We start from the raw sequence: 24,715 nt of genomic DNA, 5'->3' as shown, positions 1-24,715 counted from the left end.
GCTGAAATATTTATTATAGTTAGTTTCATTATTATTTATATTTTTTATTAATCTGTTACTTATGTTTATGCATTATTTATAATGTTTATGGCGTTTGTTGAAATAAATATTCTGTAGTGTATTTAACTAATGAGCTTTAAGCACTTCTGTTTGTCACTATTTATGTGATACAGTTGATTGGTTGCTTTTCATTGATGGAATTAGTTAAGGGTTAAATGTAAGTAATCATAATGTCAAATTAGAAGATATAAACTGAGGAGCTAGTTTGTTTTTATGGTTAAATAATGGTGCATTTTTAACATTCATTCAAGTGGCCAATATTCCTTAATTTAATATAATATAATATGACTTTAAACATGTGTATATATAATAACAGCTCTGTGTCTTTACAGTTATGCAAGAACTTACCATAAAAACAGATGTTCATTTGAATCACTGTTGCAGTATTCATCACCTATGGGTATTATCCTGTCAAGGATATCCCTACATCTATCCAGCATACTGCAGTGTAGGCATTTGTAAATTGAGGAAAGTATAATTGTGTAAAATCTTACCATAACAGAAAATGTCCTTCTGTTCACTGCTGCAGTATTCGTTACAGTAGGGATCCCCTGCCTAAGGCAGGCTGACGTCTGGCTAGTATACCAAAGCCTTAGGTTGTAAAAAGGTACATTGCAAGTCACAGCTATGCTCCCCGGGCATGGCATAGGGCATAAAGATGATGTACAGACATACCATCCTCAGAATTGAAAAGCCCCGGGAAGAACAACAGTTGAAGGAGAAAGGAGGAAGGAGGAACATGTATATCCAGCACACAGGAAGGAGGGAGGGAGTGAATACTGCCACAGTGAAGAGAAGAACATTTGCTGTTATGGTAAGATTTTATACAACTGAATTATGTCCTTCTATATCACAGTTATTGTTCCTTACAGTAGGAGAGTACAAAAGCTCACGAGGAAGGTCCAGCACAGCCTTCAAGAAAGCCATGCAGGGTAGTCCTGACAAATCTAGCTCTAGCCCTGGAAACCACACCCAACTTAATAGTACTTGGTAAAGGTATGCACAGAAGTTCAAGTAGCTGCCTCAAGGATGGAGTTGGTATACAATCCTTTGAAAAAAACAGCAGAAGAAGCCACAGACCTGGTAGAATTAGCTTTAGCAACAGAAGACCGGCTTTTCCCATGAAAAGTGTAACAAAAGGAAATGGTCACAGATATCCATGAAGAAATAGTTTACTTAGAAACAGCTAAACCCAAAGACTTAGAATAAAAGGAAACAAAAAGTTGCACAGATTTACGAATGCAAATAATATCCGAGTTGTCTAAGCAAATCCAAGGTGTGAAGAACTTTCCCACTAGCAGACTGCAGAGAAAGGAAAAAAGTGGGGAAATGAATAGACTGATTAGGAAACAACTCATTAACCACCTTGTGCATAAAAGTAGAATTAGTTCAAAGAGACACCCTGTCCTTATAAAAAAAGAGGAAAAGCCATAAGGGCCTGCAGCTCAGACACCCATCTGGCTGAGGTAAGGGCCAAAAGAAGAACAGTCATCCATGAACAATGCTGTAAAGAAGCTGAAACTGCAGGCTCAGAAGGAGCCTGAGTTAATTTCTCCAAGACAAAATGAAGGTCTCACAAAGGAGGAACAGGCTTCCAGGGGGTCTAATATGAAGGACACCTTTAAGGAATTGTTTGACCTCAAATCTAGAAGCCAAAGGATGAGCCAAAGGCAGACAAGCAGAAATGGTTGACAGGTGGGCTTTAGAAGAGTATGGCAACCCAGCATTGAGCAATCATACAAATAAGAAAAAAAAACAAAGGAACGTCCACAAAAAGTGGTCCAGATTATGAGCAAGACATCAAACAGAAAATGTCTTCCATTTGGTCAAATAAGATTTCCTGGTAGTGGGTTTCCTGGCTTCCTGCTGAAACCAAAGCTCATCCTCAGAAAAAAGGTGCCTAAAAGGGATCAAAACCATATCACCCACAGCACCAGTTGAAGAGAAGACAAGTGGGGTTGGATGAGAGACCCCTTGTCTTGTGTGAATAGGTCCACCTTGTGAGGTAACGTGTAATGACTGCCCTTGACTAAATGCAGAAGAAATGGGAACCAATGCTGTCTGGGCCAAAAGGGAGTCACCAACAAGATTTTGGGAACACCTTGTAATATCTTGAACAGGACCTCGATATGAGAAGAATGGGAGGAAAGGGATAAAGAAATATTCCCTTCCAGGGAAAAGATAGGGTATCCACCTTCCAAGCCAGAGGATGTGGGACTCTGGTGCAAGAGAGGAAGTTGTTTGTTCAGAGAAGAAGCAAAAAGATCTACCGGAACAGTACCTCACTGATGTACAATGTCCAGAAACACGTCTCTGTGAAGCATCCACTCATGAGTCTGTGTTATGGACCTGCTCAGAGAGTCTGCCACAATGTTCTGATCTGAAGGAATATAAACAGCCTCAAGAGTCATCCGATACTGGATAGCTAGATCCCAAACCTAAAGAGCTAGTCTACACAAAAGGTAAGACTGTGCCCCCCCCCCCTTGCTTGTTGATGTACCACATCACTGTGGAATTGTGTGTGAAGATTTTGAGGGGCCCTGGAAGGAAGAGAATAGAAGGCCTGAAGAGCCAGTAGAAGAGTTCTTATCTCTGATGTTAATATGGTCCTTCCTTTGATGAAGAGACCAAAAGACCTGAATCTTCAAAGGGCCAAAGGAAACCCCCCACCCCGCATCTGAGGCACCTGAAAAGAGTTCCTTAGTGGGGACTGGAGGCTGAAAAGAAAGCTCTGGGTTGAGGGATAGTTGATGAATTCACCACTGAAGCTCCAAGTCAAATCATGAGAGAAGAAGAATTGGAAATTCTTAAGGATGAGACTGTAGAAGCCAGACTGACTTTAGGAACCACTGAAGTTTTCTGATATGAAGTCTGGCCAGAGGAAGCATAGGAATGGTGGAAGCTATGTATCCCAGAGCTGTTAGAAACTCTCTGGCTGTAATGGAGGCCAGAGGAAGAATGGATTGAAAGAATTCAATCAGAGTCAAAGCCTTAGGAGAAGGCAGGGATGCCAGCACTGGAATGGTCTGGAGCTTGCAACCAAGAAAAACATGGTCTTGAGAATGAGTCATGAATAATTTTTGAAGTTCACTGTAAACCCTAGGCTTTGCAGAAGACAGATAGTATAGTGAAGATGCTGAAGTCACATCTCTGGAGAGGAAGCCAGAATGAGTAGGTTATCCAGACAATGAAATATCTCTATTACCCTCACCCTGTATAAAGCAGTCACAGGAGAGAGGCATTTGAAGACTCTTGGGACAGTAGAAAGGCCAAAGGGAAAAACAAAGAACTGAAAATGCAAGGAAGCAACAGAGAAGCATAAAAAAATTCCTAAAAAGGGGATGAATAGGAATATGGAAATATGCATCCTTGAGATTCACAGACTAGGAAAGCCTGAGGAAACAAAAAGGAAACAAGGTTTGAAGGGATAACATTCAAAAGGAAGAAACCTTCAGAAAGGTGTTGAGCTGGGAAAGGTCCAGAATGGGTCTTCGTCTGTCCTTTTTCCTTGGCTGAGTCCCACTTAAAAACCTCCATCATGTGGGGAAACAGAATCCCCAAAGGAAATCTCCTCAAAAGGAGTATCAGGACTAATAGAATCCTCTTCCTCTGAACTATAATCCAAGGGAGATGGAATCTGAGAGGAATAGGCCAAAGATTCCTCATCAGATGAAACCTGCTCCCCAGGCTTCTTAAGAGCAGTAGAACACCAAGGGGGAGCAGGAACAGAGACCTCCTCAGGAGGCTTCAAAGCCATAAAGGTATTGAACAAACCCTGTGTAAAGTCCTTTCATTCATTCTGAGAATCCTTATGAGAAGGAGAAATATGCTTAGTCTTTTGTTTCTTTTTCAAAGGGACGTCGGCTCTAAATATTTTAGGCAGCTTGGATCTCTGACTGGATGACATGTAAACCAACAACTGTCAAAAAATAAGATAAGAAAAACCCCAATGGGGTATTTATCTCAAAATGGCTTGGCAACCAGCAGACAAAACAGCATTCAGACCAAAACTTGGAGATGGCATTCAGACTGGTGGCAAAGACGTTCTGAGGATGGTACATCCATATGTCACCTTTATGCCCCACACCGTGCAAGAAGAGCATAAGTGTGCTATATGGTGTCCCTTTTTACAACCGAAGGCAGGATATCAGGCTATCCTAGGCAGGGGATCACTACTATAAGGAGTACTGCAACAGTGATATAGAAGGACATCATCAGTGCAACTGACAATATCTGTAACTTGGACATTATCATAGCAGATGTAATAATTACCAGCATAATATTTTTCCAAGAAAAGAATATGAGAGAATAAAAAATATGCCAGTTAAGAGTGTGACGGTTAGCTTTTAGAGTCCAAAACAAAGGTCTTGAAGGGGGAACTAGATCATTCACTGGTGACCTTGGGTGAAAAATTCACCCAAGAAAAGCCTAGCTTAGAAACCTTCAGACAGGATATGAGTATTTACCTCTGTAGTAGCTACTAACAGATACCATTTGGATCTTGACGGTAGAGTGAATCACCCCTGACGTAAAGTTTAGCCAGGTACAACAGCAGCACTTGTAGCACTGATTTAGTGTATGGGTCTTGCTGAAATGTGGCTCACTGTGAAAAGGTCACCATTTTGTCCCCATAGGTTCTCCTACAGGACAGCTTCTACAAACCAGTCAGTATACCTACCCCCTGTGTTGGAGAATACCTGGCCTCCATCGATGGAACTGAAGGAGATGCACAGTGCAAGGTTTTGAGAACCAAGGTGCTCTTTTTTAAGAGTGAGCAGAGATGTTTTTCTACTATGTTAGACTCCAGCATAACAGCAGCAAGAATCATGCCTGGGCTGGTCAGTATAATTCATTCAGAATTACCTTCACTCAACTGTGCCTAACACTTGAAGACCATCATCAGGAGTAAGGGATGGAAATAGTGATAAGTAGACCTTCGGATACTGTTGCATCAGGGCATCTCTCCTGACGATCATTGAGAAGTAACAAGGACAGCTGGTACTGCCTGGGGAAATAAAGAAAAGACATACTGGTGTTCCCCCATCTCAGGCTATGCTAGGAACTATTCAGAAATCAAAGGTATAATGCAACTCAGTCTGTCTACAAGCAAGCTGGCTAGACCTGGAATACATGTTGGCACCAACGTTTCTCTATACAGCAAGTAAAACTGTATACCCCTGACTTGCCAATGTACCATACAATCATGATGTTGCTAAACTGAATGCCTTGCCTAGTGGTAAGGTCACTTGGGAATATGGTCAGCAGGACTACTCTCCTCCCCCGTACACTGATGTGCAGTGGCATCCCCCTTTGGGTCATGTGCCCTGAACCATTTGCCCACTCTAATGACTCCTATTCTAGGGTAGATTCAACAGCCATCATAACTATGGTGTTGGACAGGGTAAGAAAATAGGTCAACAAAGGAATGGCTGGTGAGGACCACTATGAGACAAGATCTGCATATTCTAGACAGTTTGACAGGCTGATTAGGGGCTTGAGTTTTGGGGGTCACTATACTTTGAGTAACTGCTATACAACCTACATGTCATACCAGTCATGTTGTGTCATGTATATGGTTGCTATAGTAAGCTCCAGGATACGCATGCCACACAGCAGCGCTGTAGGCTGAGATAATGTCTGTGTGTGTGTGATGTTTTGCAGATGTTCTTCATGTTTCACTGTTGCAGTCATCACATTTGGGTTATCCCTGCCAGGGTAGCCCTCAGCCAGCCCGAATACCAGAGGCGTAGTATTTCTGCATCAGTTGCTGTCGCTTCAGGACTGACGTCAGGTCGTCAGTAGTATAAAGTAAGGCAGCCTATGCCATTACATCAGTCTTTCTTGCTTTGGAACCTGAAGCAGTTCGCATGAGTGCTGGTCGGCTGCTACCTGAGTTTCGTCTACTGAATTGAAGTTGAAGTCTTCTAAACCTAAGTACCCCATTGGGGATCCCTTTTTCTTGCACTAACCGATGTCAGAAAAAGTTAGTAATTGTCTCGCCTGTGGAAAGCAAATACCACACCAAGACTTTGATTCATACTGCATCACTTCTGTAGGCCCAGACCACGATGTCCCCCATTGTCACTTCTGTGCTTTGTTCAACACCAGAACTATCAGTCGGGCCCTTATTGTAGCTAGATATTTTCGCTTACAGTCCTCAAATTCTGATATGGCTTTGGTAAGCCATCAGACAGCAGATCTTCCGAAAAACCAAAGATAAAGACAGAGACAGACTGCACAGGTCCAAACCTACCGATGACACTTCCGTTAAGCTAGTCGTCATTTCTCCAGTCTTCAGTGAGGCACTTTTGCAGCCCCTGATGCCTGCTTCTGTGGATTCCCAGGATGCTACCGAGAAGCTTTCAGAGTCCGGTATGCCTCAAAACTCAAATACCACACCGAGACTTTAATTCATACTGCATCACTTCTTTAGGCCCTTCTTTAGGCCTGCAGTCATCTTGACCTTGGCTGGGTCCAGAGTCGCTGAGCAGGTACTGGCTTCCGAGGAAGTCCTTCGCACTACCGATTCTTGACATAAACCGTCTTCTTTCATGACTACCATTCTTTCAAAAACGACAGACTTTCTTAGGCCCAGGGTACGAACCACACCCAAGAAACCGACGACCCAATCTCAGGCACCTGCTTCCTTGCCTCAGTCTCAAATACTTAAAATGTCAGAAGACCTTATCATGCTGATCAGGGAAAGTCAAGCTACCCCCTCCAAAAGGAAAGGAGATCTGTCCCCTGTAGTTTTGTCTGAACAAGAGTCAGATGACTCTGATGCATCTGAATATGAAGACATGCAACCCCTCTCTCTACTTATGAGGATTCTAATGCAGAGGATTCCATCCCTTCAGCCTCTCCCCCAGAGGATTTTTCCTTTGGGGAAACCCTCCATACCTTATGGGAGCATTTCCAATGGGAGAGTCAAGACTACCCTCAGTCTAAAAAGAGACTAAGGGAATTCTTAGATCTTCCACAGCACATACCCCTGGCCATCCCCCAGTCCTGGATGTTGTGGAGGATGTTTTCCTGGAATCCATCTTGACTCCTGACACCCTCCCTCCTGCACAAAGAAAACCAGACAGGTACTATAGAGTCCCTGACTCACACAAATTTCTTTTTAAAAATCCTACTGCTGACCCTGAGGTAATTTTTCAAGGGCCTAAAGGGATTAAAGCAACGTCTTCTAAGAATCCCACCCCCCCCCCCTCAGATAGGGATTTCCGAGCACTAGACAGATGGGGTAAAAAAGTATACACCTCAACTACTCTTGCTATCAGGGCACTAAATTGTCAGTTCCATATGCTAAAATTTCAGCAACATACCCTGGAACTCCTCAAACAAAAAATGCCTTCCTTTCCTGATTGTGCAGAATCTAAAGAGTTAATGCATTCTGCGAGTCAAGTAACTAAACACACCTTGCACTGTGGGTTTGACACCCTAGAAGCTACTTGCAGGGCAGCAGTCACATATCTGTCATTAGAAGGCACGCATGGCTTAAGGAACAGACTCTGCCAGACCATGTCAAATCTAAATTGTTGGATGCCCCTTTGCACAAAGACAACTTATTTGGCACTAAGGCAGAAGAGGTCTTTAAAAAGATGGAAGAAAAAGCAAAATCTATGCAGACAGTTAAGGATTTCTTACAGGTCCAGCCACCCAGGTTCAGCAGGCATTGTCCCACTAAGCCAGTCCAGCCCAGCTCAGGCCCTGGGGAACCAGACCCCACCCCCCCAGACAGCAGCCACAGTGAATGCAGAGATCTAAGCAGTGGACTACCTCCACTTCAAAACCAGGGAGTTCTAAGCCACCCCCTTATGGTAAGAATTCACAATGACTCACCTCCCCCACCCCCTCCCTCTGCCCACCTTCAATTAACCCTAGGAGGAAAACCCTCCTTTCATGCAAGCACCTGGGCCACCATTACCAATGACCACTGGGTTCTCAACATAGTGTCTCAGGGCTAAAAATTTTCCTTCCACACCCTTCCAACCCCAAAAGGGTTCCCAGACCTACCTCCAAACCAGTGGGCAGAGGCTCAAAGGCAAATCCTTTCCCTGCTTTCTAAGAGGGCAGTAGAGCATGTTCCTGCAGAACAGACAGGCCAAGGTTTCTACTCCAGACCTTTTCTGGTGCCTCATCCTCACTCTATCCATACTAAACACCTTCTTGGTAATCCCAAAATTCAAAATGCTCACCCTCCAGCAGCTGCTACCCACGCTCTCCAAGGTCACTTGGCTAGCCACCCTAGATGTATAAGAGGCCTACCTCCACATTCCTATCAGGAAATCATGCAGGAAATATCTCTGTTTCAGGGCAGGATCTCAACAGTTTCAGTTCTCTGCACTTCCCTTTGGCTTATCTATTGCTCTCAGAGTTTTCAGAAAATGTCTGGCTCCAGCCATTGCCTTTTGCAGACAAAGGAATATCCAGATTTACCCATACTTAGACAACTGCATTATTCAGGCAGCCAGGAAAAGCTGCTCAAGCACCTGGCCTTTGTAAAGGCCCTACTAACCTCCCTAGGATACCCAATCAACAAAAAGCAATCCAAACAGGTGCCCACCCAAAGGATTATCTTCCTGGGAGCAAGCCTGGACACAGCATCCCAGATGGCATTCCTTACACCAGAAAAACAAATTTTCCTGACAGCCTACTTCTCTCAACTAGCCACCAGACCTCAATTATCTGCAAGGAAGATCCTGCAAGCTCTGGGGTTCATGGCATCTTGCATACTACTCATTCCATATGCCAGACTGCATATGAGGAAACTTCAATGGTATCTAAAAAGCCTTTGATTTCAATTCTCTCAAGACCTGGAGACTCTTATACCTATAATTCCTTGCCTCAGAAAAGATTTTCTTTGGTGGGGCAACAGCATGTTCCCACAACAAAGGACTACCTTTCCACCACCGCCCGCCACCCAGACCATCACCACAGATGCATCACACTATGCTTGGGGTGCACACCTGGATGGCAGGTGCATACAGGGCCAATAAACCCCATAGCAAATCCTTCTGCACATCAACCAAAAAGAGATGATGGCTGTCCAGCATGCCTTGATAGCTTTCAAGCCCCTTCTCTCCCCAGGGGCTCTCCTGATCAAAACAGACAACACCATTGTGATGTGGTATATCAACAAGCAGGGAGTGACTCACTCCCACCCTCTATGCAGGCTGGCCATGACCCTTTGGGACATAGCATCTACCAGGCAACTGCACCTGTTAGCACAATTCTTACCAGGTTCTCTCAACTATCTGGCAGACCAATTAAGCAGAAACCTTCTGGACCCATGAGTGGCAGCTCAACAGAAGTTCCTTTACCATAATAACTCAGAAATGGGGCACCCCAAAGGTCGACCTCTTTGCCTCCCACACCAACCATCAGCTCAGCAAATTCTGCACCAGACAGCATCACTGCATGGCTTGAAAGCGGATGCCCTGTCCTTCCTCTGGGTCAGTCTATCGGTCTATGCCTTTCCTCCACTAACTTTCATCCCCAGGGTACTGCTCAAAATAAAGGAGGAAAAGCCAAGGACGATTCTTATAGCTCCAAACTGGCCTCACCAGCACTGGTGCCCCTTGCTGTGAAGCCTGTCCCCACTGCCACCTTGGCATCTTCCTCAGATTCCAAACCTCCTGACCCAGAGGGAAGGGGAATTCATGCATCCCTAATTGCAGACACTCAGTTTGGCAGCTTGGCGTATTCCCTAACCCTGGATCAATCTGCCAACCTCAGGAAACAGGTTCTAGATGTTATACATGAGGTCAAACACCCTAGCATTAGAAAGTCTTATGCTGACAAACGGAAAAGATTCTGCACCTGGATCCAGGCTAAGGGAGCCAATACAGCACAGCCTTCCCTCCCATCCTGGATTACTTAGCTGACCTACTACACAGTGGCCACATTTTCTCCTCAACTTTGTGTCAGAAAAGCTCACCCTACCCCCTTTTGAAACAGCTTCTTCTGCAGAGCTAAAATTTCTCTCCTGGAAGACAGCTTTCCTTCTGGCCATCACTTCAGCCAGAAGAGTCTCCAAGCTGCAAGCATTCATGGCTGTGGAACCCTTCATCATCTTCCATGTTGACAGGGTATCCCTCAGAACTAACCCATCCTTCATGCCCAAGGTGGTGTCCAGTGTCGCTCTCAACCAATCCATTCATTTGCCCACCTTTTTTTCCTAATCCCCAGAACAAGGGGGAAAGGATCCTGCACTCTCAAGATGTGCACAGACAGCTCAGATTCTATCTAGACGGGACTAAATCCTTCAGAAAGTTTGATCAATTGCTGGTTAGTTTTGCTACAGAGGCAGAAGGCAAAGCCATCTCCAAACAAACCATTTCCAAATGGATAGCACACTGCATCCATTTCTGCTACAAACATGGAAAGTCTCCCCCCAAGGGGTCAGGACTCACTCCACCAGAGCAGCCTCCACCTCTGCAGCTTTCCTCACAGCAGTCCCCACCAGGGACATCCTGGAGACTGCCACCTGGACATCTGTTCACACTTTTACCAAACATTACCACCTGCCTCTCTTCTCCAAATCCAGGGCAGGGTTTGCCTCTGCAGTCTTGCATGGCATCCTAGCCAGTCCCTAGTTTCCTCGACTGCCTCCACCCATTTCCTCAGCAGCTTTGGGAATCAACCCAAATGTGATGACTGCAATAGTGAAACAAAAAGAACATAGTACAGTTGTGTACACTTACCATAAATGTAGATGTTCAAGTGTATTCACTGTTGCAGTCCTGGTTTCCTTCCCTCCATCCCCCATTCTTCTCTTTCCTTACAAGGGACATAATGGTATTTACTTTCTACTGGTGGGGTTCATCCACCAGAACCGGGCTCCTACATGGGGGCTCCTGACAGGTTAGGGCAAGAAAAACAGATGTAATGGCATTGGCTGCCTTACTTTATACTACTGATGACCTGACATCAGTCCTGAAGTGACAGTAACTGACACAGAAATACTACGCCTCTGGTATTCAGGCCAGATGAGGGCTACCCTAGCAGGGATAACCCAAATGTGATGACTGCAACAGTGAATACCTCGAATATCTACATTTATGGTAAGTGTACACAACTGTACTATGTCTTGCATCCCTTATACTAGTAGAATATCCGAGTACACAATGGTAACAACTGAACAGCCTACAAAGATAAGCTGTTGAGTGGAAGCAATCTGTGTTTGGTGACACCTAAAGAATGGTGCAACTGTTGCAGATGCCTCTCATAGGAGCACTTTTGTTGCCACAGCTGAATCAGTCACTGTGAGAGGGGAAAATCATGCATCCCCACAGACGTGGGTATGCTGTTCTAACAGATGAACTCCAGTAAACTCTCACTTAACTGGAATTCAAGCAACCAGCAAAAAAAAAAAAAATCAAAGAAATATAGTACAATTTTCATGTGCTGCACTTCCTGTTCCCCCTGCAGAAATGTACTTTACATTTTTAGAGTTTTAAAAAGGAAGATAAGAATAAATTCCCTCTCCCCAACCTGAGAACAAGTCAAACCAAACAAATAGTATAGGGTACGGTATTAGTCAGGCCTATTTTTAATAGTAACTCTCAATCAACCAGAACCTACAGTTATCAGGCCTCTACCAATCCCCGTGGGTGCTGGTTAACAGACTTTACTGTATGTGAACATATAACGGACAGTTGTTTCACTCAAATGGAAAGGCTTGCAATTGGTGGTGGCTGGCTTCAAGAAGGAATATGTTAAACTAGGTTAGTTTTTTTGCATGCTTTTTGTCTTGCACTGCCTTCAAACCATCAATTCTCCACAATCATTCAGCACATTTATTCCCTGTAGGATGACTGCCAATTGTAATTATAGTCATTAATGCAGCCATCAGGCTATTAGGCTCTAACCCTAACCCTTGGTGGCTAAAGTGGGTAACTAAGTTGCTGAGAGGGCCTACTATATCCCCCAGCATGAGTGTTCCCAGCCACACACATACATGCTTAATCAGGGCTGCTATCTCTGATTTAGCAAACCAAGCCAATGTTTCTAGCGATGGCTGTTTCACCTGAAGGGCTCTACCAGCATGCAGCAAAATAGACATGAACACCAGCCCCCCACCCCAGTAGGCAAGTCAGCATTTGCTGCTCAATCTTACCATCCTCTGGTGGGCTCTTCCAACATCCAAGTCTCTAACTGAATATGTCACATGGATTGTAGTCAGAGATTCATCCTGGCTAGACATGAGTCAGGAACTAGTTCATGCTATTTTGGGTTTCAAAGATGCCAACTAAATGAAACCTCGCATTTTATCTCCTCCAGATAAGCATAGGAGAACATACTGAAGAACCTTGTAAAAGGACTCCTCAGGCATCTGCTGGTTTACACCACCAAGATCAAGAACAGGTTTGAAGTTCTTAGTGTTCTTAAACACAGAAACTATATTATATAAAGTGCAGTAGTGAGCATGTCTTTGTTTCGTTTCAAGAAGAGCCCTTACATTTCCTTCCTTGCTAGTTAACTTTAAAAGAATGGGAGGGGGGACGCCTAACAAGGATTGACTTGACACTCAGAAGCAAACCTGGAAAATGATGATAATCCATGCTGAACAATTTTCCCTTCCCACTTACCCTCAGTAATTTTTCTCCACAATGACAAGTGGAGGGAAACACTTCATCCTGAATCTCCCTTAACAGAGGTATCTGGCTAGAGAGTTAAGAATGCTGTGGCTCACAGTTGGGTTGGCCAAGGACTCTGGGTCCATGCTTTGCTGAAAAGATCTGAGAGAGGAACCCTTGTTTCCAATGTCCTCCTGTTGCAGATTGTAACTAAATCAAGTCACAAAGACAGACACCTTTGTCCTAGAGAAGGTATATTATGGAAGGTTAAACAGGGCCCTCAAAGCTGAAAATGTCTGTTTTGTCCTGCATTCCTTTCAAACACAAAGTACCAGGACAAAGACCCATAAAACTGTATTATACATGAAGGCATGATTGGTGTTTTTAGCAAAAGATGTATGGCACAACCAGGAATAATGTTAAATACTAATGTTGGATTATGGCAGAATTTCTATACCTTATGAAGCATTTAATGCCAAGCATGCCATAAGATTGCAAAGTCAGAATTTGGCAAAACGGATCAGTAGGACATCCACTATTAAGGTAAGTTCTTACACAACTGTACTATGTCCTAACTGAAATCACTGTTCCGGTATTCATCACAGATGGGTGATTCCCAGAGCTGGAGAGAGAGAGGGACTTGCAGGCTAGAGTGAAAAAGAGGAATCGCCAAGAAGACCAGAAAGCACTAATCTGGCAAAGATTACCCTAGACCTGGAGAAGGCATCAATCTTATAGTGCTTGGTGAAAGTGTGCAGAGACGACCAAGTGGTCATTTCCAAGATGCACCTGGCATCAAATCCTTTGTGGAAGGCACCAGAAAAGGCAGCTGACTGAGTGGAGTATCCTTTAGGATAGGAGGATAGTTACTTGCCACTTGCAGGAGGAGACAGCCTTGGATACCCAAGATGCAATGGTTTGCTTTAAGAATGCTTGGTCCAGCTTGGCCTCTGTAGAATAGGGTGTGTGCATGCATGTGTGTGTTGTATCTTTAAGAAGAGTTTCAAGGTTGACACTTGCATATAAATAGCAAGCATGTACTAACTTCAGTGCCATTTTGAGAGTGCAGCCAGAGAGCGAGCATGTATGAGTGTAATTGTTTGTTTATGAGTTTATCTAGGTTAAAGTTAAGTCTCAATTCTGATGTGTTTGTACATAATAAAGCAGCTTGAACAGACCCTACAAAGACTAGTCTATTTTATCCTGACTAGATGAGCAACATGGTGTCAGAACCAGGATTCCAAAAACTTATTTTCAGAACCAAGAGGTGCAGAGATAACAGTGAAGGTAAACTAAGAGAAATTAGCATGAAAAAGGGCCAGAAACAAACCAAAGGTAGTGAAAACTTGCACAAATTATTTATTTTATAAAAAAATATAAAAACGCAGCATTACAAGGGCACAGACTGCATTATTAAACAAACAAGAGAGACAAAAGGTTCATTAATTAAACAAAATATTTAAAATTAAGATATTTGATAAAATGACTATCAACAAAGCACATAAGAGGTTTGGAATTACCTTGGAATTGCAAAATGAGCATGTTTAAAGCAAAACGGGCATGCTTAGAGTAAAATGAGCACAAGAAAAGTATAATAGGTATGAAAAAGATTAAGCAAGTAAAATGAATATAAGGGCAAAAAGGGCACATTAAGCATAAATAAAGCAAGGCGACTGCATTTTTTTTGGCAAAGTACTATGTTTTGGCATAACTACTACTTTGCATTGTATTCAGGGCATAACTAGAATTATTTGAAGTATCTCAGTGTGTGTAAAACTGCTTAGACTGTGTACTTATTACTGTGCATTTATTCCAATGCGTTTGTGTGCAAAGTGCAACTATTTCATGAAGTACAGTCAAAATACCACCACTTCGAAAAGTTTCTTCTGATGGGTGTATCTCTTCACAAAGTGCCATCATTACAGATTGCTAAACAACTCTTTACAGTACAAGAAACAAAGTACAGCCATATTGGGAAAGTTTCAGTGTGCTGTGTACTGGTTATTTGTAAAGTGCAGTCACTTTGAAATGTTTCTTACTCTGAGCTTCTTCTGCCCAGTTCATTCATACAGTACAGTTATTTTGAAATGTTTCTTACACTAAGAGGTAATTTCTTACAATACAGTGATTTCAAGAGTATTACAGTACCTGAGAGATATGTTTTGCAAAGTTCAGTTATTCAGAGGCTTGTTGTGTTACTGGGCATAGTTACAAATACTGGCATACATTTTTGGCATGTGTGTGCTCGTGCATACTTGCAAAACCCTTCATGGGTATGTATTACTATGGCAGACAGATTTCAAAAACCATCACCATTAGTATTTGTTCAAATAATTGCAGAAAATTGAAGAATATTTGAGCAAGAGTACAATATTTTTACACAAGCAGCTTATTCAGGCAAAGATGCACGCACCAGGGCATTCATTTTGCTAGAACTAGTTGGGTCAGAGGCCAATGAAAGAGAGCATTCATTTGTGTATGCACCAGCAGTATATGAGGGAGAAGGTAAAAACTGTCATATTGTTGTACAGGCTGAATCAAGGGAAGACCCCTGAGTGTTTGAAGAGCAAGTCCAGGGAAATGTGTAACCTGCAGACAAATATTACATTAGACAGGCATTTGTTTTATACAAGAAATCAAAAACCAGGGGAAACTTTTGCAGTTTATATATCTGACCTGAGAAACAAAGCTAAAACGTGTTGGTCTGGTGACTTAAAAGATGAGCTGATAAAGGGCAGGCTTGGGTGTGACATTAATAGTGCTGCAGTGAGAAAGATTTTACTTCATGACGGTGACTTTAACGCTGAGCAAAGCTATTGAGATTTGTCAAACCCTTACGGAAAGGCACACAAGTATGCTTGCACGTGATAACAGCATGGTTTCAGCAAGTTTCTGAGCAAATACAGACAGCATGCAACATGTGGCTAGCAAAAGCAGGCCTAAGTACATTGCACCTGCAACCCTTGCAGATTTTCCTGGGAGGTTCTGTAGTTTTTCAGCAAGTTCCAAGAAAAGGACATGCTCAGAGCAGTAGAAGGTTGAGTTAGCAAAACCCAAATCCAGCTTTATTGTTAACTGTTGCAATTGTGGTGTCAGTCATGAGTCTAAAAGAGGAAAAATGCTTAGCATTTGGTCAAAAATGCCAAAATTGTAAAACATGGAGCCACTTTCAAAAGTTTTGCAAATCAAGTAAACCTAGGGCAGTTATAAAGAAGGGTCTCTCAAAAAAGCAAGTTGATCATATATAGAGCTGCAATTATACCGTCTACATAGATTGTTTATCAGTAACTGGTGAAAAGGTTGATGCAGTAAATTTGCTGGCAAAGAATGAAGTGTTTTGTACTGTACAAATCAATGGTACCACCGAGCTTAAAGTAGACACTGGTTCAAAGTGTAATGTTATGTCAGCAGACACATTTGCTAAGGTGAGAACTAATGAACAACTCAATGTGGCAAGTAGTGTGAAACTTGTTGCTTATGGAGGTGAAGAAATGCAAACCAAAGGTTCAGTAGTGCTTTCATGTTATTTGGCTAGGAACTATTACAACTTGTTATTCTATGTAGTCCAAAGACCTGTGAAGTCAGTATTGGGTCTCAGAGGCAGTTTGAGAATGAATTTGCTTTCTTTTACCAAAGAAGTTCATTATATAAGCACATATCCTAGTTCCAATTTTACTGAAGCTATTTTCTCAAAGTATGCTGATGTTTATGATTACATTTTGGGCAAACTTCCAGTTCTATATTCTATGAAATTAAACGCAGGGGGTCAATCCAGTGGTCAAACCAGCAAGAAAAGTTCCGATAGCCATGCAGAATAAAGTTAAAGCTCATTTGGATAAAATGGTGCAGCAAGGTGTAATTTATCCAGTTACAGAACCAACTGGATGGGTGTCGTTCATGGTAGCAGCCCACAAAAAAGACTCAGACAAAATCAGAATATGTATTGACCCAAGAGATTTGAACAAAGCAGTAAACAGACCACATCATCCAATGCATAACTCCAAGGAAGTCGTAGCCCTAATAACAAATGCCACTGTTTTTTTTTTTTGTCTTGGATGCAAAAAAGTTCATTTTGGCAAGTGATGCTTGATCGCAAATCCTTATTACTTACTACTTTCGGTACCCCATTGGCAGCTATAGCTTCCTTGGGATGCTATTTGGAATATATTCTGCAAGTGAAGTCTTTCAGTGTGAAATGGATCAAATTTTTCAGGTTATCCTTGTGCCATAATAGTAGATGATTTACTGTTTGGAGGCCATGGTGAAGCAGAGCATGACAGGAACCTTAAAGTACTAGACAGAGCAAGTGAAGTGAACTTAAAGCTCAAACCTCTGAGGTACAGATTCAGACTACAAGAAGTTACATATGTAGGTCATTTATTCACTAGCACTGGCTTGCAACCAGACCCTTCCAAGCAAGCAACCATTCTTGAAATGTCAGCACCAGATAATCTTCAGGCTGTACAAAGTTTTCTTATTATGGTCAACTACTTAGGCAAGTTTATACCAGATTTCAGTAAGTTGACAACACCTTTGAGAGAGCTGACATGCAAAAATGTTATATGGTCTTGGTTGGAACAGCACCAAAAGGCATTTGAAGACCATAAGCAGAAAATTGCCACCCCACCTACATTAAGCTATTATGATGTCAATAAACCAGTAACGCTTTCCTGTGATGCTTCAAAATTTGGTCTTGGCACAGTTATTCTTCAAGAAGGCAGAACAGTAGCCTATGCATCAAGAACTCTTACCCAAACAGAAATGCAATATGCTCAAATTGAGAAAGAACATTTGGGAATAGTATTTGCATGTTCATAGCTTCATGATTATATCTATGGTCGAGCTGTTTAGATTGAAACTGATAACCAACCTCTAGTTACTATTCTAAAGAAGCCTATGGATTCTGCTCCAGTGACATTACAAAGAATGATGCTTAAATTGCAAAAGTACAACTTCAAAATGGCCTATACAAAAGGCAAACTTCTTTACCTGGCTGATACCTTATCCAGATCACCCAGAAATACAACAGAACAGCTTCATGCAGAGAGTTTTGACTTTGATGTCATGGAAGTGTGTAATTTTTCTACTGCAAGACTTGATGAGCTGAGATCATACAAAGACTGATCCAGTTTTGCAAAAGCTCAACCACTACATTAATGTTGGATGGCCATCAAAGCAATCTAGTGTACCACCTGAAGTGCAAACTTATTTTCCTTACAGAGATGAGATGTTGCTGGAAGATGGTATTACTTTAAAAGGTCCAAAAGTTGTTGTTCCTGCTTCCTTACAACATGAATACATCCAGATTTTGCATTGTGGTCACCCAGGTTCTGAATCTACCAAAAGAAGGGCAAGAGAAAGTACAGTTGTGTACACTTACCATAAATGTAGATGCTCAAGTGTATTCATTGTTGCAGTCATTACATTTGGGTTATCTGCTTGCAGGTAGCCCCCAGTCGGCCTGATTATCAAAGTCTTGGGTCCTGCATTGGTTGTGGTCTCATCTTCCATGACATCAGGTAGTCAGGGGTATAAAGCATGCAGCAGACACCATTACATCAGTTTTTCTTGCCCCAGATATCAGGTGCCCCCATAATGGGAAGCAATTATATACAAGGTTACACCTCCAACAAGAAGCAAATACACCAGAAAGCTTTAAGTATAGTAAACAAGAATAGAGGTAAAGTCAATAGAAGTCAGGGGGCTGGAGGGAGGATAACCAGGACTGCAACAGTGAATACACTTGAACATCTACATTTATGGTAAATGTACACAACTGTACTATGTTCTTCATGTTTCACTGTTGCAGTCATTACATTTGGGCAGATTCCCAAAGCTATGGAACGGAGGAGGCAATTAGACAGTATTAGGACCAGCTATTAGGCCCTTCAAGACTGCAGTGGCAAAACTAGCTCTGGATTTAGACATTGCCAAGTGGTAATGCTTGGTGAAAGTATGTACAGAAATCCAGGTAGCAGCTTCTAGGATGTCCCTGGTAGGGACACCTCTGAGAAAGGCTGTAGAAGTAGATGCAGACCTGATGGAACGGGGTCTTATCCCCTGTGCGGTAGGTTTTCTATGGTGCTTATAGCAGAAATTAATGCAATGGCCTATCCACTTAGAAATGGTTTGCTTTAAAATGGCCTTCCCCTCTGCCCCTACAGCAAATGCAAACAGCAGCTGTTCAGATTTCTGGAGAGGCTTAGTCCTGTCCAAGTAAAATCTAAGTTGTCTGTGCACGTCCAAAGAGTGCAGTATTCATTCTCCTTTGTTCTGTGGATTAGAAAAGAAGGTTGGCAAATGAATGGACTAATTAAGGACCACACTGGATACCACCTTGGGCATAAAGGAAGGGTTGGTCCTGAGGGACACCCTATCTGCATGAAAGATGATGAAAGGCTCCACTGCCATGAGGGCCTATAATCCAGATACCCTTCTAGCTGAAGTGAAGGCTAGGAGGAAGGCTGCTTTCCAAGAAAGGAATTTCAACTCTGCAGTTGCAGCTGGCTCAAAGGGAGGTAGAGTGAGCTTTTCCAGTACAAAGTTAAGGTCCCAAGCTGGAGTAGGGGCTCTCCTGGGTGGTCTTAAGGTTTTGACCCCTCTGAAGAATTGCTTCAGCAGTGGATGAGAGAAGAGGGGTGGCTCCATAGAATAATGTGCTGAAATGGCTGAGGCATGGATTTTAATGGAAGAGAAGGAAAGACCCTTGTGAAGCATCTCAGTTAAGTATTGAAGAATATGCGGTAAATTGGGCACTGTGCCCATCCCCTGAGTTTGGCTCCAGGAACAGAATCTTTTCCACTTTTCAGCATAGGATTTTCTAGTACTAGGTCTCCTTGCCTCCAGAATGACATCCATCACTTGCTTACTGAGGGATGGTAATGGAGAGCTCAGGTAATTAGCCAGGCTGAAGGTTCAGGGTTTGAAGCTGGGGGTGCAGAATCTGGCCCTCCTGCTGGGACAGCCAGGAAGGGGTCTGAGGCAGGTGCCATGGTTCCAGCAGTGACGCACTGCGCAGTCTTGGCATGGCCAGTCTGGTGCAATGAGTATTGTCCTTGATGTGTCCTGTTTGATCTTTGTAGAAAAGTAGAAATCAAATCAATTTGTAGAAATCAAAGTAGAACTTTGGAGAGGAGAGGCAGGGGGGAAAGGCATAAACTGATAGGTTTTTCCAGGTGAAGGACAGGGCATCCACTTTCCAAGCTTGTCTGTGGGGAATCCTTGTGCAGAATTTGTCAAATTGGTAGTTCTGAGGGGAGGCATACAGGTCTATCTCTGGGCTCCCCCCATTTGTTTCTCAAAATGTTGAATATTTTTGGTTCCAGTTTCCACTCATGTGGGTCTATGAGATTTCTGCTTAGGTCGTCTGCCAGTGTATTCAGCTTGCCTAGCAGGAATTGATCTTGTAGGTACACTTGGTAGCTCAAGGCTGTGTTCCACAGAACCATGGCTAGTCTGCAGAGAGGGTATGAGTGGGTTCCCCCCTGCTTGTTTATGTACCACATGACAGTGGTATTGTCCATCCTTACCAATAATTGTTCTGGAAGAATGTGGTCCTTGAAGGTTGTCAGAGCATTCTGTACAGCTAACATTTCTTTTTGATTGATATGCAGGTGCATTTGACTCGGGTTCCATTTGCCCTGAATGCACTGCCCTGCCAAGTGAGCCCCCCCCATGTATAGTCTGATGCGTCTGTTGTTAGGGTTTGGGCAGCAGGAGGTAGAGTGAATGGCAGTCCCTTGTTGTGGTGGCAGGCCTCTGCCCACCAAAGGAATTATGTTCTTATACAAGGAATAATAGGAATCATTGATTCTATGTCCTGAGAATGTTGACACTATAGGGCTTTTTAGATACCATTGTAGTTTCCTCATGTGCAGTCTTGCATATGGAATTAGTAGAATGCAAGAGGCTATGAACCCCAGGGCTTGCAGTATTTTCCTTGCAGATAGCTGGGTCTTTGTGGCCAGTAGTTTGAAGTAGGCTGTCAAATAAACTTGTTTCTCTGGCGTGAGGTAGGCCATCTGGGAAGTTGTATTCAAGCTTGCTCCCAGGAAACAATTTGTTGGCAGGGTAACAGGTGTGATTTATTTTCGTTTATGGTATACCCCAGTGAAGTTAGTAGTTTCTTTACAAATGCCAGATGATTTAATAGTATGTCCTGGCTTTCTGCCTGAATTAGACAATCGTCCAGATATGGTTATATTTGAATATTTCTTTGCCTGCAGAATGCAATGACTGGAGCTAGTTACTTTGTGAATACCCTGAGTGCAATAGATAAGCCAAAGGGCAGTGTAGAGAACTGATAGTGCATGTAGCCTGCTCTGAAGCATAGGCATTTTCTGCAAGATTCCCTTGTTGGGATGTGCAGGTAAGCTTCCTTTAAATCCAATGTTGCTAACCAGGCATTTTTGCCCAGCATGGGAAGCAGCTGATGAAGAGTTAGCATTTTGAATTATGGGATTACCAAATAAGTGTTTAGGACAGACGGATCCAGGATAGGATGCCAGGAGTTGTCTTTTCTGGGTAACAGGAAAAGTCTTGAATAAAATCCTTGCCCCCATTCCTCTTCTGGGACAGGCTGAATAGAGCTGATACTTAGAAGAGAGAGAACCTGCTTTTGAGCCTCTGCCCACTGATTTGGGGGTAGGTCCGGCCAACTTTTTGGGGTTGGTAAGGAGTGGAAGTGGAATCTGTATCCTTGGGAAACTATAGTTAAAACCCATTCGTCTTGGGTAATGAGTTCCCAGTTTTTTGTATGCAGGGCAATCTTTCCCCCTAAAGGAACAGTCAGTTGAGCAGGGCTTGGAAGGTTTAAGGTTAAGTCATTGTGACAGTTTACCAAAGGGGGTGTCTTACTACTTCCAGCTTTGGAAGTGGGAGACCCCCACTGCTTAGGCCTGTGAGTACCTTGAGACTGAAGCTTTGGTGGTCTGCTGGTCCTGGGTTTGGACTGAGAAGGCCTGGAAGAGACAGGAAAGAACCAGTTCTTAGAAGGCCAGTGCCTACTAAATCTGGGAGGCTGTACTTGCAGGAAATCTTTTAACAGTTTGCATAGATTTACCTTTTTCTTCCATCTTTTTAAGTACTTCTTCTGCTTTGTTGCCAAATAGGCGGTCTTGGTTTAAGGGAGCATCCAGTAATTTAGCTTTAACATGATCTGGCAAGTTTTGCTCCTTAAGCCAAACATACCTTCTAAGTACAGACCCAGCGACAGCAGCCCTGCAAGATGCCTCTAATGAATCAAAACACATTGCAAAGAATGTTTACCAACTTGTTCAGCAGAATGCATTAAATCTTGTAATTCTTTATTTTCAGCACAGTCAGGAATCAACATATTCTGTATAAGTAATCCAATAATATGCTGCTGACACTTTAACATATGAAAATGGGAGTTTAAGGCCCTAATGGTCAAAGTAGCAGAAGTGTATACCTTCTTACCCCATCTGTCCTGGGCCCTGGAATCTCTATCAGAGGGGGTAGGGTTTTTGGCAGTAGTAGCCTTAATGCCTTTGGGTCCCTGTGAAATTTTCACTAGATCCACAGTAGGATTCTTAAAGAGGAACTTGTGAGAGTCAGGGACTCTAATACCTGTCAGGTTTCCTGGAAGCCGGAGATAATGTGTCTGGGGCCAGGCTAGATTCCAAGAAGGCATCATCGACAATGTCTAGTACACGAGGGATAGCTAAAGACCTGTGCTGAGGTAGAAGTAAGAATTCCCTAAGCCTCTTTTTGGAGTCAGAGTAATCCTGGCCTTCTGAGCAGAAATGCTCCCTAACAGTATGCAAAGTTTCACCAAAAGAAAAATCTTCTAGAGGGGAAGCAGAGGGAGTGCAGTCCTCTACATCAGAATCCTCATAGGTAGATAAGGGCAAATCCTGGTCATCAGAAGAAACAGAAATTTCAGAATCCTGATCAGAAGAATCAGAAGGAAAATCAGTTCTAGGTCTCTTAGAGGGAGAAGGGTGGCTTCCCCTGATTAGAGTAATAAGGTCTTAGGTCATTCTTATCATTTGTTTTTTAGGCATAGGGGCCTGACCATGTGGTCTGGGCGTTGGTTTTCTAGGCGTGGATCGGGTTTTAGGCCTTGAAGAAGAAGATGGCATCGGTTTAATATGCAAGTCAGTAGGCCTGAATACACCCTCAGAAGCCGGTGCCTGCACAGCAGCTCTGGACCCAAGGTAGAGACATCCGCAGATTCCATAGTCGAAGAAGCATCTCGCAGCATACAAAACTCCGAATGGGTCTCAGTTGAGGCCTGCGAATCTGAAGTAGCGGTATCAGGGGCTGTAAAAGCGACTCACTGAGTTCCAGCGAACTGGCGACTAGCTTAACGGAAGCATCAGCAGCTTTGGACCTATGCAGTCTGTCTCTGTCTTTATCTTTGTGTTTTTCAAAATACTTAGATGTGAAAATGAACCGACGTTGAATAGTTCGAGGATTGAATAAGGCAAAAAAACGACAGCGAGGGACGTTGTGGTCTGGGCCTAAGCAAGAAATGTAGTACGAATGAAAATCTTTATGAGGTATTTGCTTTCCACAAATAATACAATTGTTAACTTTTACTGACATCGGTTTAGAGCAAGAAAAAGGATCCCCAATGGGGTACTTAGAGCCTTGTTGAAGACTTCGGATCTGAAACTCGAAAACGAAAATTGCAGGAGTCGGCCGACCGGCACTTGCGAACTGCTTTTGCTGCCGCATGGCAAGAAAGACTGATGTAATGGTGTCGGCTGCATGCTTTATACCCCTGACTACCTGATGTCATGGAAGATGAGACAGCAACCGACGCAGGACCCAAGACTTTGATAATCAGGCCGACTGAGGGCTACCTGCAAGCAGATAACCCAAATATAATGACTGCAACAGTGAAACACGAAGAACATCTAGTAGTCTGGCCTTATCTAGTGAGAGAGACTGGTAAAGTTACTTTCTTCTTGTTCAGTATGCAACAGTACTAAACATTATTTGCAAAAAGAACCACTTCAGCTAAGTCAAGTTCCTGAACTACCTTGGTCAACAATAGCCACAGATATATTTGAGTGGAACAATCAGCATTACTTAGTGTTGGTAGATTCTTATCGAAACTGGTTTGAGGTTGATTTACTACCTAATCTAACATCCACTGCTGTCATCACCAAGTTGAAACATTTGTCAGTCCATGCTTATCCACATAAAGTTATTTCTGACAATGGTACTTGATTTACTAGTCAGTTGTTTCAAATATTTGCAAAAGAATGGGACTTTGTACATGTTACTAGTAGTCCAGAATATCCACAGTCAAATGGACTTGCTGAACATGCAGTACAGAGTGCCAAGCAATTACTTGAGAGGTCAAGGCGTGATAATACTGTTGTCTTTTTGAATTTACTAAATCTCAGAAACATACCCCAGGGCAACATACTTGGCTCGCCTGCTCAGAGACTTCTATCCAGACAAACCAGAACAACATTGCCTATTAGTTCCAGTTTGGTGAGGCCTAAAGCTAACAACAGGACAATTAGAGCCAAATTATTCAGAAAGCGTTACTTCCAGAAGTCCAGCTATGATAAATCAAGCAGATTTCTTCATCCATTGAAAGGAGGTGAGACAGTGAGGATACAAATGGCGAAAGGTTTCGAAAGGATTGGTCAAGTAACAGGTTTTACGTACCAAGCCGAAATCCTACTAGATAGAATCTGAGGGTGTGGAGTACAGGAGAAATTACAGACATCTTTCTGTACCAGAACTGATATTGCAACATTGTTCCTGTGATACAGACTCTAAATCTCAGAGCAATCCAATGTTCCTGTTGCAGAATGCATCTCAACTCCTACTTCCATTCCTGATGATACTCCTGATGTCCCCAAAGTTGAACATTCAGTACAGACAGTCCTAGTTGCTAGACCTAATTCTAATTTCTATGTCACATAATTTGGTAGTATTTCCAGACCTAGTGTGAAATACAAAGTAACCTGGACATAATTGTCTATATGTATTTAGTTCTGTATAATTGCATAACAAAGAATTATTTGTATTGATTGCATTAATGTCATCAACATTGCATGACTGATTTCTCAAAGAGGGAGGATGTA

The sequence above is a fragment of the Protopterus annectens genome, chromosome 14.part0, assembly GCF_019279795.1.
Source record: "Protopterus annectens isolate FY-2018-M chromosome 14.part0, PAN1.0, whole genome shotgun sequence".
NCBI classification, from domain to species: Eukaryota; Metazoa; Chordata; order Ceratodontiformes; family Protopteridae; genus Protopterus; species Protopterus annectens.
This window is presented reverse-complemented; position numbering follows the sequence as displayed.